Genomic DNA, 6,597 nt, shown 5'->3' with positions numbered 1-6,597 from the left:
CTATGTTAGAAACCTAGGAGGAAACTCCCAGATATGCTCAGAATTAGTTCAAAATGATGTGAAAATTACTGAACCTACACACATTGCCAACATACTGGCTGACAGGTTCAGTGCAAACTTCTCCCCACCCCCAAAAGGAGAGATATCTATTCCAGAGGTTTGTAGCCCCCAAACATCTCCAACGCCCAGGTGAGAACTGTCCTCACTAAGGCAAAAAACACAGCATCCATGGGACCGGATGGTGTCCCCGGCTGTGTGCTTCATGAACTCAATGAGGAATTAAACCCACAGTTAGGACAGTTGTTTAATCTTAGCCTCACCTCAGGATACGTACCCAAGGAGTGGCGCACGGCGACTGTGGTCCCACTTCATAAGGGCGGTGCCTCCACAGACCCTGGAAATTACCGCCCCATTAGCTTGACAAGCCTTATCTGCAAAGCCATGGAGAGGATCATAATGGAACTCATAAATAAAGACATAGGGAACTTGCAGACTTTGGATCCAACTCAGTTTGGCTTTGTCAAAGGCAGATCCTGCCTCTTAAACTTGGTTGACTTTTTCGAGACAGTCACCAAGGCCATTGATGAGGGAAAGGCAGTCCATACAGCCTACCTCGACCTGGCAAAGGCCTTCGACACAATACCCCACTCAGGTATCATCGAAAAACTCATCAGCTTGAATGTAAACCCATACATCACAAGATGGGTTGCAAACTGGCTAAGTGACAGAACCCACAGGGTCAGAGTTGCTGGAGCCATGTCAGACTCAAAGCCTGTCACAAGTGGTGTCCCACAGGGCTCAGTCCTGGGTCCACTCTTGTTCGGCATCTACTTTTCTGAAGTACAAGCAAACACAGGAGGGTTATGGCTGACAAAGTTTGCAGATGACTGCAAACTGGGCCATAGTCGAAAACACATCTGACACAGATATCCTCCAGAAGGGCCTCACAGAAACGGATAACTGGTGCCAGAGCCATGGCCTGAAGTTAAACGCCAAAAATGCATAGTCATACCCTTCGGGAAAAACAAGGTTACCCCTAGCTACCATATAGGTGGCAATCCACTGAGCACAGAAAAAGTCATCAGAGATCTGGGGACCCAGGTTGACAGTAGCCTTTCATTTGACACTCATGTTGCTAAAGTAGTTAGGAAAACCTTCTATATCACCCACCTGATCATGAAGGGATTCACATCTAGATCAAGGGAGGTCATCGTCCCCCTGTACTCATCACTCATTAGACCTATGATTGAGTACAATGCCCCATTCAGAATGTATCTGACCAGACACCTGCTGCAGCTTGAAAGGCCTCAAAAGTTCCTCACCAAAAGGATAAAGGGTCTCAAAATATGTCTTATGCTGCCCGACTGAAAGAACTCCAGCTCTATTCAGTCTCATACCGCTTGCTCAGAGGTGACCTGTGCCTGACATATAAGGCCATGTCAAACCCAGATTTGATGAATATGCTTCACCTCAAAAATCTAGATCCCTCAGAACCACAAGGGCGGGAGACTTAAACCTTGACACGGTTATAAATAGAACGTGCTGGAGGGACAGATTCATCACCCAGAGACTCCCTATGCTGTGGAACAAAATCCCGGTACATGTGAGGCAGAGCACCTCTCTGGCCTTGTTCAAGAGGAATCTTGACCAATGGATGGGAGATTGCAGATATACCCCAGGGATTACTTCAGTGTCACTGCTTGACAGAGGCACAGCAAAATGATAGGCATAGTTTTTATTCAAACTAAAGGGGTGGCGAAAGCCACATAACTATGGGCTAGGCTTATAAATGCCCTTGGGCAGATAGCCTAGTATGAACCTATGAACCTATGAACCTAAAAGTGTTTTATTGGAGTTGGATTGCTTCCTGAGTGCCTATTTTTGAAGTGTTGGTGATTTCTGGGTACTTTTTTGTCTTTTGAACAGTGTTTGCTGGTACTTAAAATGATATGGAAAGAACTCCAACACCCAGCAATGCCGAGAAGGAAAAGGGTGGTGATATGAGTGCAGTCGGCACTCTGATTGGCCAATTGACACAACTGATCGTAGCTCTCACACCGGTTTGCCATTCAATGGTAAAGACATATTCTTCCTGTTCTTTGCCCCCTAATCAGGAAGGAGAAGATTTCAGGACTCGGCAATATCTGGAATGTCGAAATGGAAACGGCTGATGGCGGAACATCACAGGGAAGGAGAAATCAAGATTTGGAAGGATTTCCAAGGATTGTATTCTCAGGAACTACTGGATTGGTGAATTCTGGTCAAAATAACACTAATGCGTTGGTGGTGATGTATAGAGACAATGCTGAAGCTGGTTTAGCTTCTCAACAAGAAAAAGGACTGGATTTGAAAAGTTTTTTTAACATACAAGTATGTATTTCATGAGAATGTTATAAATACTAATGTTGCTAATAGAAGTGATAGTGACACATATAATAATAGTATTTACAAACTAGAACGTCTTTTATTTAAATATAAATCACTAGATTTAGATAATATTTATCTGAAAGAATGCATTAAGTTAGGGATTGTCCCAAAGGGATTAAGAGTCTGGAAATTCCCAAATAGAATAGGGGAAAGTTCTGAATGTTATAAGGAATTGTTAAAAGTTTTTGATCAGTGTGGTTTTGATGTAATGCGTTTGCTTATCAGAGAAAATGAGAAAACTATTGAAGTTCTTATAAAAGAAATTGAAACTGTCAACCAATGCATTTTAAATGATGTATTACATACAGTGAATAAGGAGAAGGAGAAGTATGAATATATGTTAGAAAAGGTGGGTAAAAAATGTAATGATGTCTTTAAAAGAAAAAATAGAAAGATAGAAAGGGACACTACTGAATATAGGGAACTTAGGGCATATCCCAAACCTAGAGAACATATAAGACCTCAACAAAGAAATAAAAATACAACATTTAGTACATCACATCTTGAGAATGAAGTGATTCAAGAAGAATATGTAGGACAGAGTTATAATAATAACTATAATGACCCTTTAGAATACCCCCTCTGAAGGTCGGAGAGATTAATGAACAAGACACCAATAAAATACAATTATCCCAAATGGGGAGAGGGGTACAGGGAAGATAGAAGACACTAGTCAGTAATAGTTCTGAAGAAAGTATCCATAATGAAGGAGTATTAGTAAGATTTAAGGGCTATACTATATATAATTATAGTGTAACAGATATTCAAAAGGTTCATTTTTAACTTTTTTTCTAAGGGTTTCAAGTTTATACCTAGAAGGAAGGCTGAAATAGATGAGGTAATTATAGACCTGAAACTGTTTATTAGGAAGAAAAACTTAGAACTCTTGTTTAAGAATACTGAAAATAATATAGCCCATAATAACCCCTTAACGAAGAAAAGTACCTATAACCCCCTTTACATCCTCAGTTGAAAAATCTGGAGAACCTTCTAGAATTAGAAATAAGGAAAGTAATAGAGAAAAATAAAGTGGTCCCAAATATTTCATACTCAGAAAAAGTTCTCCTAGATGAAATCAAGAATAACTATAATTTAAGAATTATGGCACCAGCTAAAGGAAGGGGAACAGTTTTTATGGATACTATAACTTATGAATCTAAAGTGATGAATTTACTGGAAGATAATGTGAAATATTCCAAAGTGTCATTAAATGCAATTAATATTTCTTATAAAAATATTTTTCTAACATTGAATGAATTATTACTAGAGGGATCAATAGATTTAAAATTATTTCACTTCCTACATAATGAGAGACCTAAGGTACCTAGTATATTTGGAAAACCTAAAGTGCACAAAGACCTATTAGATCCTCCCCTTCGACTGATAGTGACAGCAGAAGGTTCTGCTACAGTTCCTTTGGCTAGATTCTTGGATAGTAAATTAAAGTCTCTATCTGTGACTTGTAATAATACTTTAAAAGATTCATGGGATCTTCTTAGACAGATAAGACCGGAAATTTATGATGAAAGAATTATGTTTATTATTATAGACATAGTTGATTTATTTTCGTCAATCCCACATGATGTGGGATTAGTTTGGTTAGAAGAAGCTATGGTAGATGCTGGAACATTAAGTCATACGGATTTTAGACTATGTTTATGTTTGATGGATCTTGTGTTGACTAATAACTATGTACATTTCGAAGGAGAGTTTTCCAGCAGATTCAAGGAGTAGCAATGGGTGCACAATGTGCACCCACATATGTTAATATTGTTCTCTCATAGGTTCATAGGTCCATAGGTTCATACTAGGCTATCTGCCTTAGGGCATTTATAAGCCTAGCCAGAGTGTGTTTGGCTTTCGCCACCCATTTTAAATTAATTTTGCTATGCCCTTTTTCGAGGTTAGTATACAGTGCCTCTGTCTAACAGTGACACAGAAGTGAAACCAGGGGTAAACCTACGATCTCCCATCCACTCATCAAGATTCCTCTTGAAGAGAGTCAATGAGGGACTAAATACCCCTGTCAGTCTCGAACCCAGGGCCTTGGAAACAGTAGACTGCATGAATTACCACTCAGCCACAGCAGATATTAAAAGTACAGATTTCTTGCATTGGCCAGGAATCGAACCCGGGTCAACTGCTTGAAAGGCAGCTATGCTCACCACTATACCACCAATGCTACGAAGCTCTCAGTATGGGAGAAAATATATTCTAAATTCAAAATATAGTAAGTGCTGGAAACTCTATAAATGATATTTGGATGACACATGTCTAGTGTGGGATGATACAGAAGAAAAGTTTCTTGAATTCTATACAACCTTTTTAAGGTTTACTTACAATATGCAATATGATAAAATGAACTATCTAGATATCATTATACATAAAGAAAATGGAAAATTTAAATCAGCAGTATATAGGAAAGATACATATGCAAAGTCATATCTCTTCTTCACAAGTTCACACCCCCTTCAGCCAAAAACGTAGTTTACTCAAAGGACAATTTGTTAGGGGAAGTCGATTGTGTTCGGAGAATAATGACTTTATAGTTGAAAGTAAGTTCTTAGAACAAATGTTCTTACAGAGAGGCTACCCATTCAAATTAATTGAAGAAGTAAAAAAGGAAGTAATTATAGGTAGAGCAGATAGATTTGCCCCCATATTAGGGAAAATTCTAGTGAGATAGATATAATTCATAATAATGAGCATAACAGTAATATATTTGAATGAGCATTTGTGACTAACTATAGTGGAGATGCTTAAGCTATAGTAAAGACGATAGAAGAAGTATGGGGAAGATTTGCTGCAATATCAGATTTAAATATTTTTGATACCCCGTTTAAATGTATTTTTAAGAAAGGTTCAAATATAAAGAATATTATAGAAAGAAGTAATAAAGGGGTGCATCCTTATGGACGTAGTAAGAAAGGCTCTTTTAAATGTGGCCATTGTTCACAATGCCCATATATACAATGGAGAGAAGGTAGAATTAGTAGCTAGGAATAGGGTAATAAATAGTAAGGAATATAATACATGTGATAGTAGTGGATTCATCTATTTAGTATTATGTAAAGCATGCAGTGGCTTCTATGTGGGTAAAATGGAGAGAAAGCTCTGAAGAAGAATATATGAACACCTTTATGAAGTAAAAAATAAAAATAATACTAATGCCCTTTTTAGACACAGTTTAGTATGTCACAAAGCAACATTTTCTTTCTTTGTGTTAGAAATGGTGGCTAAAGATATAAGAGGAGGGCTATGGGAATTACATATAGAAAATAAAGAATTATATTGGCAAGTAATGTTGGAAGCCAATAGATTCCCTGGCATGAATGAATATCTGTCATTAGCTCCTGTTTTAAAAATCAGAGCTGCTAAACTTTAAAGTGCAATATTTTTTTTGTCCACCAGATAGAGTATTGATTACCACTGTTTTAATATAATTACATTTATATATATATATATATATATTTTATTGTGTGTTTTATAACAAGTTTTTTTAAAAAAGTTTAAATGAAATTTTATTAAAATATTTATTATTGTGTATTTAATATAAATGTATATGTCTAAGTGACTATATTTGAGTATTTAATTTTATAGATAGTAAATTATATATAGTAAATGAATGTTTTATTGAATGGAATATGCTATTGGTTGATGGTTTAATTAAGCAAGTGTAAAAATGGCTTTGATTTCATGGATTGTGTTATCTGATGAAGTCAGGAGAGGACGAAAACGCATTTATATGTGGATGTTTTTTACTTTGTGTAGCTGAATAAAAGTGCTTTATTGGAGTTGGATTGCTTCCTGAGTGCCTATTTTCTGAAATGTTGGTGATTTCTGGGCACTTTTTCGTCTTTTGAACTGTTCTGAATACTACAAATCATCATGAATATCTGCCTTCTGCTCACATCTTTATATTAGGAATAATAATGATGGCCAGTGTAATAACAAGATGAAACCTGAAGTAAAAAAATACGTCCAGAAGCTACTTGTGAAAGATTTTAAATGTCTGCAAGCTCTGAATGCTTATTAGAGCTACATTCATGCAAAGTGTAAAAGGTAGTTCAGCCAAGAAGCATGGAGTTAATGCAAACATTGCTGCATTTTAAAGTGTTGATGATAAGTCAGTGTGACAAACTGAAGTAAATTTTACAGCAGAAGTCTCAA

The 6,597-nt window shown here is 36.9% G+C and overlaps 1 non-coding gene across 1 annotated transcript; it reads right to left on the bottom strand.

Annotated features, from left to right (window-relative positions):
- Window positions 1-4,537: 4,537 nt before the first annotated feature.
- TRNAE-UUC lies at window positions 4,538-4,609 on the bottom strand. Its single transcript has one exon. It is a non-coding gene; the product is annotated as a tRNA-Glu (tRNA).
- Between the last annotated feature and the right edge of the window lie 1,988 nt (window positions 4,610-6,597).

The sequence above is a fragment of the Protopterus annectens genome, chromosome 11.part0 (genome assembly GCF_019279795.1).
Source record: "Protopterus annectens isolate FY-2018-M chromosome 11.part0, PAN1.0, whole genome shotgun sequence".
NCBI lineage: Eukaryota > Metazoa > Chordata > Ceratodontiformes > Protopteridae > Protopterus > Protopterus annectens.
The sequence above is the reverse complement of the archived record's forward strand: the minus strand, read 5'-3'. Positions and strand labels throughout refer to the sequence as shown.